The sequence below is a fragment of the Dipodomys ordii genome, unplaced genomic scaffold (genome assembly GCF_000151885.1).
Source record: "Dipodomys ordii isolate 6190 unplaced genomic scaffold, Dord_2.0 Scaffold237, whole genome shotgun sequence".
Classification (NCBI taxonomy): domain Eukaryota; kingdom Metazoa; phylum Chordata; class Mammalia; order Rodentia; family Heteromyidae; genus Dipodomys; species Dipodomys ordii.
Genome location: NW_012267453.1, coordinates 237,330 through 248,959, shown reverse-complemented (window position 1 = coordinate 248,959; position 11,630 = coordinate 237,330).

Sequence of the window (11,630 nt, the reverse complement as noted above, 5' to 3'; positions counted from 1 at the left end):
GAATGGGAAGGCAAAGATGGTAAGGGGAAACAAACGAGGATGCAACAATGCTTGATAAGAAATGCACTCATTACCTTGCTGATGTAATTGTAATCCCTCTGTACCGTATTTTCACAATAAAATTATTTATAATAAAACGTAAAGGAAGACTTTATATAGAAATGAATGCAGAAGCTATATGACTATTTCATATGTAATAAACTAGTTATTAATATATTTATAATACTAATTTTAATCATATAATCAGTCATTTTAAATTTTGATCTGAGAAAACACACTAGAGAACAATGGATAGTCACCACCACATGGCCTTTCCTCACTCTCATCCTGAGCATCATGAAGATCAGGATACAATCTGTGTCCTTGAGGATAAGCTGTGACCTGCTCACTGCAGAGGACTCTGGGGACCCACTAGGGTCAGCACTGACACTGCAGCCTCTTCTCATCTCCCACAACTGAGCATGGTGTGTGCATATGTTCTCATGAGAGCTGCATGTCTGCAAAGTCCACCCTCCTTCCCTCACCTTGCTGACCTGTAAGTAATGAGCTCCCTATAAGAATCTGGGTGGAAGTGTCAGCCTTGTAAAGTGATTCCACTTTACAAAATAAAATATGGAATAGTCAGCAACCTGTACATTAGGAAACATGACCCCTCCCCCATAATGATAGTCCCACTTGCCATGAGTGTTATGAAATCATGGCAGAATGCTCCCCAGCTTCAAACTCCTTTTTACATGGGGGCAGCATCACCCATGTTTTTCTCGGGTTTCTAAAGTCAGGGATCAGTTTTTTTTTTTCCTCTTTGTGGGGTTTTATTTCCCACTAGTGGCAATGTCATGACATAACACCTGGCAAGATTTTCAATTGAAGTTCTGGTTTTGTTTTGTTATGTTAAATGATTATCTCAACAGTTATGCAAGAGAGTCTCAGGAATTTTATATGCAAAATTATGCCATTTTATTCATATTACATTTAGATTAAAGCAAACAGAAGTTTTTCTTGATGTCTGCTGATTCCAGCTTAAGTAACTACCCTGACTGTTCCTAAAAGTGATGACTCTGTCTTCTAGAGATGCAGACAAGAATAGAGAGTGGATCAGCAGGATGTCACATCTAACATCTGGCATTGAAATCATTAAAAAAAACAACCTATAATTATGCATTACTTAGAGAACTTCCTTAAAGCAGTGTTGGTTACAATGAGCTGGGTGAAGATATGCATTTTCTTTCCTTACATGTGAGTCAGAGCAGCAGAAGACCCAGGACCTGAGCAGATGCCTTCCTGACCGTGCTGTATGCTGATTGGGAGGATTGATTTCTGCATAAGGTGTGAGCTGTCTTACAAGAAGTGCTCCAGGCAGTGGGCTGTGCTCTGGGCATGAGCAAATCAGGGTCTGGGAGGGAGGAGCACAGATGCAAGGCTAATTGACTTTAGTATCTCAGCACAGACCTGTATTCTTCAAGGTGCCCTAGACATGACCAGGGTAACACAGCTGTGCTTGCAGAAGATGTTTTTCCATGGAGTCCAGAGAATCAACTGAATTCATATCCTATCAATAGAGTGAATTGTGATTTAACTGTTGTTCATGACATGCTTTACATACTATTTATCTAAGCCAACCTTTTCAAGGAAAAATAGATCCAGAAATGTATAATTCATTATTTTGATTAGATTACCTATTTAATTCCTATAAACTTTTTATTTTATTTTAATATATTTTGGGTGGGGTCCAGTCGTGGGGCCTGAACTCTGGGCCTGAGCACTATCCCTCAGCTCTTCAGCTCAAGGCTAATGCTCTACCACTTGAGCCACGGCGCCACTTCCGGCTTTTTTTCTTTTTGCTTATATGGTTCTGAGGAATCGAACCCAGGGCCTCAGGCATGCAAGGCAAGCGCTCTACCACTGAGCCACCTTGCCAGCCCTCTGTAATTTTTTAATTTTTAACTATGAACACAATTATACCTTTGCCCAGAGATGTAACAATATTTAAGCCTGATGATAGCTAGCAAGCTAGATAGATTAAAAGATGATGATAGAATCCTAATCATATTAAATTGAATAACAATGTAAACTATAACAATATAGTTTGTGAGCTATAGTTTCATGGTCTGCAATTTACAATTTACCCAGTGCATATCTGCTATCAACTCCATATAAATGAATTGCTGTCTTCCACTCCTGAATGTGCTTTCCCACCACCAAGATCTAGGACAGTTAACATCAGATATTTGCTCTGTTAGCCCAGAAGCCTCCTCTCTCCTGGCTTGGCATTCTTTTTCCCTAGGTAACAATAGGCTCAGGTAGTAAAGGCAGTAAATGATTTGCTTCAACCCACTTTCTCTGAGAAAGCGCTCCTTTGGAATAGATATAACCACAGAAGACAGGAAGATATCCTAGACCTCATAGGTTATATGGTCACCTGAGACCACCTTTTTTGGTAGCTTTTTACCTAAGCCAATCTTCCAGGAAAAGACAGCTCCAGAGATATACAAGTAATTTTTTTTTTTACCAGATTCACTGACACATTAGCTTGATTTTTTTAAACAAACTTTATTGGTTAGTGCTCATGAATAGAATTGCCCAATTACCCAGAGATAGAATGAGACTTAAGACTGAAGATAGATGGAGAGATAGATAGATGATTAGAGGGAAACCTAAAATATTTCAGTGAATGATGAAGACATATGTCAAAATATACTCTGTGAAATATATTGTTACGTTCTCAAAGTACAGTCTATGTATTGGGTAGACATAAGCTGTTTGTTGTCCTCCACTCCTGAATGAACTTTTCAATAACCAGGATTTAGAATAGTTAACATCAGACTTTGGCTCTCTATATTCAGAAAGGACATAGATTCATGAACAGCTTTGTGATCCTTCCACATGCCTGAGTTAGAAGTCTCCTTCACCTTTGGATGACATTGTTCCCGTTCAGAAACTGAGATATTCTCTATCCTATAAATTGAAGTCTATTCAGATTACTCTGCTCTATAAACATATGCATTACCCATCTCTTTTACTTTCAAAATGAAGAAAACTTCAGTGATTGAATTAATGTCTGGCTTGTGACCCAGACAAGCATAACCCAAAAACTCTACTTGAAAAAAATGACCTAACGCAAAAAGATCTGGATATGTTGCAGCAGTAGAAGAGTACTTGTGAAGTCTTGAGTTCAATCTCTAGTGTAACTGAAAAAAACAAAAAAAAACAAAGACCAGCATCTTAAAACTAATGCCATACATTTTCATGTGCAAAGTTACCTGGTGCTGACAGGGCCTCTTTGTGGCTGCCTTGCAGTACACTAGGATGATCCCCATATTACATCTAAGCTAAGGCTGAAGAACCATGAACACTCAGATCACAATGTTATGATGTCATTTATAAATGTGAAACTTTCCCAACCCAGTGACTACTCAAGCTGTATAAGTGAATGCATCATTATGGTACTGGCAAGTACTAAGTATATTATTCTTTTTTTGAGGACAGTAACTTTACGTGTTTCCAATCTAATTGTGTGTTAATACAAATGTGTTAGCATATGGACAGGCACTACTAACATTTTGATGTGCCTTTTCCACAAAGTCTGTGAAAGAAGGATTTTTCTCAGTGGACCCCTGTGTGTCTATGCTAATAGCTAGAAGACCAAAAATGTCAGTGACTTGTGGGAAGTGCTTAGATCACTGAAGGTGCTGCTTTTGGGAGGGTTAAAGGAGTAAGTCAGATCTCTTAGAGTCAATTGCTATGACATGAGGAAACCAAATAATCATCCTCTTCAACATGTGGCTTTCTAATAACACACCATGTCCTGATACAGACATGACAGCCTTCACCTGAGAAGAGACAAATAAGGACACTGCACCTAGGACTTTCTAACTCTAAAAGTGTGGATTAACCAAAACTGTTCTTTCTACAGTGCATAGGTACTTTGTTTTAACAACTGGGAATGAGCTAATGAAGGCATGTGTAAGTGTGTGTGCATCTGCATGTATATGGAGTTGCACATCTGTGTGTGTTTAACATGTCGGGTAAATAGACATGTTCTTAAATGGGGCTAATAGAGAAGTAAGGAGAATCTCTTACCCTTGTTACTCATCCTGTAAACACAGCTGACTTATTTTCTGCCAGTCCTCATGCTGAAATGCAGGGCCTAGGCACTTTCCTTGCACTATGTGAACTCAAGACTAGTGCTCTACCACTTGAGTTAGAGTTCTACTTCCAGATGTTTTTGGTTAATTAGAAATATGAGTCTTCTTTTCCTTTCTGGGCTGGCTTCGAATGATAATCATCAAATCTCAGTCTCCTGAGTAGCTGTAGTTAGAGTTGTGAGCCACCAGTCCCTGGCTTGCACAAAGCTTCTTAGACCTAACAAGGAATACTTATCTTGCTGAATTGAATATTCACATTCAGTAGATCTGAGATGGTTTATAATTTTGCCTTTGTCACATGGTCTTCATGATGTTAATGATGTTTAATTTTGTACAAATTCTGAAGAGAAAGAAATAATACTGCATCTCTATTTGAGTTTGCTTTATATATTGTTAAGAAAGAATTTGGTTTGTTTGTGAAGAGATTGTTATATATTTCATGCAAAAATTTCATTTTCCATTGACCTGTGACTTAATGAAACTTTCTTGCTTTGCTTGCAATATGCTGATGATACTTAGAATCAATGTGGAAATGTTCTTGGGTAATGAAATCCTGATCAAATCCTTTAGTTTTGGGTCATATTACTACAAAAGATTGCCAGCTCTCAACTTCTATTTCCCTGAACCCTTCTCCCTCTCTGATTTCCCATGTGCTGTCTGGGATTGACTGCACACAGTGTGAATGGTCTAGGAAGAAATACTCAGGGAAGTGTGCTTTGTTCTGTGCACATGCAGATCAACAGGTGCTGGGAAGGGCTGGGTGCAACTGAAGGGATGGTTCACTTCAATATTTCCACACTGGTGTATGCTGGTGTCTCAGGCTGCATCAGGGCACACAGTGTTTTGCAGGCAGAGTTCTCTTCTCTGACACCGTTTTATTACAGTAGATATTTTGAAGATTATAGTTGAAATGCATGATACATAAGCATTAGCTAGGGTAACTTAACTCTTAGCATAATACCATGAAGAACATAACCTTTATTTTCAAGGAGGCACACATAATATTCTTAGGGTTTGAACTGCTGACTTTTAAATTCATTCTCATGTAATTCCTTTATTTTTATTTCTTCTTATGTTTTGTTCTGAAACTGTGGCTGTAGCTTAGGGTTGGATTATGTCTCTAATCTTTTTCACCCAAGTGTGGTGTTCTACCATGTAAGCCAGAGCTTCTTCTCATCAGATAATAACTGGGAAAAAATATCTATTCTTATAAAGTGTTTATGTTGAAGTAGGCCCTGAGAGGAGACTGGATCCGGGACAGGGTCTTTACAGGTTTTCTTTTTGTTTTAGGGATTTTAGAAAAACAAAACAAACAAGACAAAAACCTTGGCTCCAACCAGCCCAGTTCTTGGAATGAAAAGAATGCCTCTAGGTCCCCCTCCCCTTAACAACTTAACCCACCTTCATTGTTCTGTTAAGGACTGACCCACTAAACAGGTAGCCAGTAATGGAGCTCATGCTGGCATGCTGGCAACATCCCAAGTTTATGATAAACTCCACCTTTTTCACATGCTTATGTTAAACTCCACTAAACTCCTTTGTGTATGTTTACCTTAAGCTCTGCTTTACCATTGAATTCCTGAGTCATTTAAACCAAAAGTGACAGGCTGATTTAAACAGCCATTATGTGACAAAGTGTAACCTCACTGGCCACCTGTGTGTGGTCTGGTATGTCTGTGCAATCTTTTGGGGGTGTGACAATCTCATTGGTTTGCCTATGTGACCAGGCTTCACCTTGTGATTTTTGCCTTTAAAAACCTAAGCACTTGGGCTGCTCGGGTCTCAGTATCAGCTCCCAAGCCTGTGCTGTGGCCCTGGCCGGTCAGTGTAGGAACTTTCTGAATAAAGTTGCTTCTTTAATAACAACTTTGTTGTGGTGGGCTCTTTCACTCCGGACAACTAGGTGGGCTTGCCTGCCTGAGTAGGGGGTCTTTCTACTACAATGTGTTTAGATATTCTTACTATTTTTAAGTGCAGTGATCATCATTTATTAGAAGAAGTTATATGATGAGAAGAACACTGCATGATTGTTCCAATATAACTCACCAGTCTGTCACCTTCTCTTCTTTGAGATGTCTTTTCTGTCCCATGTTAAATTGCCTACATCATATTCTAAGTCAGAATTTCCTATATTGTTCAAATTTGCCATTTGTGAAATTCCAGTTATTATCCTGAAAGTCTGATTAGTAACATCAGATTTGTTCAATTTAGCAAACATTTCCATAATTGATGCACATCCTATCTATTTACCATACATGCTTTGCTTATTTTTGCTTGTTTTTATTTTCCCTGTAGTGTACTTGGCACATTATCTTTACCCAGACACCAGCTTTGCTGTGGGCATCTCTAGGAGTGAAGTTCTGAATCTTTTGTAAAGCCAGTGAAGGCAGAATAGCATTTAGAAAAGTCTTGCATATGGGTAAAATTTGGACATAGCTTTATCAACTCAAATGTCATATCTATCCCTTGACTTGGATTTCCTATCCAAGGTCATCAACATGGGAACAGGGATTGTGAGTGTCTTCAGTCTCCACACCTCCACACCCTGGAGCCTGGACACTCTGGATTTCTTACTGATGTGTGGCCAGAATATTACAGTGGTACCTAATTAATGTCAAACTTTCATGACAACTGAATGTAAAGTATCCAGCTAGAATCTGGTTGCACAAAGGATGTAAAGTTCTACATTATTTTTAGCTGGGTTATCAGCCAATACTGGAATATTGATATTGTAAGCATTATGCCCATGTTAGGTTCTCAGCTCCACCCAGACCTGAACTCCTCCAAGCCCTGGATTTCTTGCCATATGGGTGGCAAAGGAGGAGGCAACAATGCAGGATAAGAAATGTACTCATTACCTTGCTATGTAACTGTAACTCCTCTGTACAGTATTTTCACAATACAAAACTAATTTTAAAAAAATCCCTGTGTTTTCTTATGCATTGAAACTTTTCTTACTTTCCCTCCTTTAGTTTTCTTCTTTCCTCCTCTCCTTTCCTTTCTTTCTTTTTTATTTTTATTTATTTACTTATTTATTTATTTATTGTTGGTCATCGGGCACTGTCCTGGGCACTGTCCCTCAGCTCTTAAGCCCAAGGCAAGCACTCTACCACTTAAACCATAGAGCCACTTCTGGTGGTTTATTGGAGATAAGAGTCTTGAGGACTTTCCTGCCCGTGCTGGCTTTGAACCGCAATCCTCAGATCACAGCCTCCAGAGTAGCTAGGATTGCAGGCTTGAGTCACTTGTGAATAGAAGGAAAAAAAATCTTAACCCAATTAATGTATTTTCCCTTTTTATATATTGTAATATTGTTTTGTATCTCATTTGCTTTATCAAGAAATTCTTCCAATTGTTTGTTGCTGTGTAAGATCATGAACAACTTGTAATGTTTCATACAATTTCCAGCTTCTGAGTTTCCTGTAAAATAATTAATGAAGTTTGTTAGTTAAACAATTATATTCCCACATTTGTAGAAACAACTTAGAATCAAATTTAAGTGAGTCCTAATACCTTCACTTAGGTGGACTATTTCTGACAGTTGGGGAAAAGTGATCATTGTTGACAGTCAGCTACAATACATCATTATGATCATTATGGTTGTGTGTGGAAACTCAAATCCCTATTCCTTCTCTGCTTTCCTGCAGAGTTCTTGATTAGATCATTCTTTGATGAGATTTGGTGAACTGGATAGACTTCTATAATTCTATTTTTTTTATTGTGAAAATACAATGCAGAGGGGTTACAATTACACGGGCAAGATAGTGAGTACATTTCTTATCAAGCACTGTTGCATCCTCCTTTGTTTCCCCATACCATCCCTTCCCCTCTCCACCCATCACCCCCATTCCTCCCATCCACCACCCTACCAAAGTTGTAAAGTTTGTTTTTCCATATAACATCTTGTACATCTTATTGTTGTAATTGGTCCACCTGTAAACTAAATTTTAAAAATGCTTTTTTCCCTTCCCTTCCACAAATTATATCAACATCAAATACAGTGAAAGTAGTGCTTATACTATGGGGGAGGTACATACAAAGCAACAACGAAATCATCTTAGAAATACATTAAAAAAATCGCAAGAAAAAAACATTTGAATCCTCGTCTTGGGGTTCATTTCAACTAACATCAATTTGTCTGACAGTTTCTGATTGTCTCAGACATATACTAGTTATTGCAAATAAGGGAAACCATGGGACCTATGTTTCTTTGGGCCTGGCTTACTTCATTTGATATAATTTTATCCAAGTCTTTCTATTTCCTAACAAATGAGGAAATGTCATTCTTTCTGATGGAGGCATAGAATTCCACTGTGTATATCTACTACATTTTCTTGATCCATTCATTTCCTAAGGGGTATCTGGGTTGGTTCCATATCTTAGTTATGGTAAATAATGCTGCAATAAACATAGTTGTTCTGGTAGCTTTAGTATGGTCTTGTTTGTGATCATTTGGGTAAATGCCCCAAAGTGGGATTACTGGTTCATAGGGGAGCTCTATGTGGAGACTTTCGAGGAACCATAGGGGACATCTATGTGGAGATTTTCGAGGAACCTCCATACTACTTTCTAAAGTGGTTGATCAAGTTTACATTCCCACCAACAATGCAGTAAGGTTCCCTTCTGTCTGCATCCCTTCCAGCATCTATTGCTTTTAGAGTTCTTGATTATAGCCATTCTCACTGGGGTGAGATGGTATCTCAATGTTGTTTTGATTTTCATTTCTTTTATGGGTAGGGAGGTTGAGCATTCATTTGTCTATTGGCCAGCCTTCTTTCCTCTTCAGAGAAGTTTCTCTTTAAGTCTTTAGCCCACTTATTTGTTGGGCAGTTGTTTCTTTGAGGATTTGTTCTTGGGGGATTTATTTTTTGAGTTCCAGGTATATTTTAGATATGAGACCCTTGTCCATTGTATGGTTAGTGGGCTTTCTATTGATCTTGCTAGCTATAACCTTTGCCATACAGATGCTCTGCAATTTCATGCAATCCCATTTGTCCAACCTTTCTTTGATTTGTTGTGTTTCAGGGTCTCTATTAAGAAAATTTGGCCTGTCCCAAGGAGATCTAGGGTTTCTCCTTTTCCATCCTGTCATCTTTTCAGAGTGTCTTCTTTGACTCCAAGTCTGATCCATTTGTGGTTGATTCTGGTGCACCATGACACAAAAGGGTCTAGCTTTAGTTTTCTAGAAGAGATTAACCAATTTTACCAGAAGCATTTTCTGAAGACGCTGTCTTTCTTCCATTTTATTTTTTTAGCTCCCTTATTGAAGATTAGAGTGTTATAGATCTGTGGGTTCATTTCTGGGTTTTCAATTCTAATCCATTGGTCATAAGGTCTGTTCTTGTGCCAGAACCAAGCTGTTTTGATTACTGTGGCTTTGTAGTAGAGTTTAAAATTTGGTATTGATATTCCTCCAGCACTGTTCTTTTGTTAAGGATCGTTTTTGTTATTTGGGGTCTTCTATTGTTCCATATGAATTTTTGGCTTGCCTCTTCTATTTCCTTGAAGAATGAGGTTGAAATATTTATAGGTATCACATTGAATGTGTAGATAGCCTTGCGAAGTATTGCCATTTTCACGATGTTGATCTTTCCAATACAGGAGCATGGGATGTTTTGCCAGTTTCTAAGTTCTGTTGTGATTTCCTTTTTCAGGTTTTTAAAATTTTCATCATAGAGGTCACTCACTTCTTTGGTTAAGTTAATTCCTAGGTATTTTATTTTTTGTCGGGCTCTTACAAATGGAGTTGCTTTCCTGATTTCAGCCATGCTTATCTCATTGTTGGCATACAGAAAAGCCATTGATTTTTGAGGATTAATTGTATATGCTGCTGCTTTGTCAAAGTTTTGAATCAGCTTGAATAATTTGGAAGTGGAGTCTGTGGGATTCTTTAGATGCAAAATCATGTCATCTGCAAAGAGGGAGAGTTGTATTTCATCTTTCCCTATTTGGATCCTTTTCATGTTTGTCTCTTGTCTTATTGCTGTAGCTAGGCATTCTAATTCTAGATGAAGAGAATTGGAGAGAGTGGACATCCTTGTCTCATTCTGAGTTAAGAGGAAATGGCTTTCATTTTACACCATTAAGTATAATTCTGGCTGTAGGTTTTTCCATATACAGCCTTTATTGTATTGAGGAATGTTCCATGGATTCCTTATTTTTCCAGAACCTTCATCATAAAAAGTTATTGGATCATGGGCTGAGAAGGTGGCTCAGTGATAAGAGTGCTTGCCTTGCATGCATGAGGCCCTGGGTTTGATTCCTCAGCACCACATAAGCAGAAAAAAAAGTGGCGCTATGGCTCAAGTGGTAGCATGCTAGCCTTGAGCTGAAGAGCTGAGGGACAGCACCCAGGCCCAGAGTTCAGGCCCCAGGACCGGACCCCCCCCAAAAAAAAATAAATAGAAAAAGTTATTGGATCCTGTCAAATACTTTCTGCATCTATTTAGATAACTATGTGGTTCTTATCCTTGCTCTTGTTGATGTGATGAATTATGTTAATTGATTTTTGTATATAGAACCAGCTTTGCATCCCTGAAATGAATCCTGTTTGATCGTGGTGTATGATTTTTTTGGATGAATTGTTGAAATCGATTGGCCAAAATTTTGTTGAGAAGTTTTGCATCAATGTTCATCAAATAAATGGGTCTATAGTCCTCTTTCCTTGATGAGTCCCTGTGTGGTTTTGGGATGAGGGCTATGATGGCTTCATAGAATGAGTTTGTAGTGAACTTTCTCTTCCAATTTCATTGAAGTGTTGGAGGAGTATTGGTGTGAGCTCTGTTTGAAGACCTTGTAGAAGTCCACTGTAAATCCATCTGGTCCTGGACTTTTTTTAGATGGGAGGGCTCTTACTGCTGATTCTATTTCAATGTTTGATATGGGCCTGTTAAGATGGTTTAATTCATCTTGGTTTAGTTTTGACATGTGGATATTTGCTAGGAAAAGGTCCATTTCTTCCAAGTTCTCAAACTTCTTAGCATAAAGGTTTGAGAAGTATTCCCTTTAATGTTCTGAATTATGGTTGTTTCTCTGGTGATGTTTCCATTCTCATCCATGAGATTATTTATTTGGGTGTGTTCTCTTCTTTTTCTGATAAGATTTGTTAAGGGTCTGTCAATTTTGTTAATATTTTCAAAAGACCAACTCTTTCTTTTGTTGATTCTTTCTATGTTTTTTTATTCTAATTTTTTAAAATCTGATTTAATTTTATTTGTTTCCGTCTACTGGTTTGGGTTTTATTTTATTGCTCTTTGTCAAGGAGGCTCAGATATCTCATTAAATTGTTGATTTCAGATCTCTCCAATTTGTGATGTAGGAACTCAGAGCTATAAACTTGCCTCTGAGTACTGCCTTTGCTGTGTCCCAGAAGAGCTTGTAATTTGTATGTTCATTTTTGTTGAATATCATGAAGATTTGAATTTCCTTTCTAATCTCTTCCATGACCCACTGGTGATTCAGCAGTATGTTGTTCAGCCTCCATGT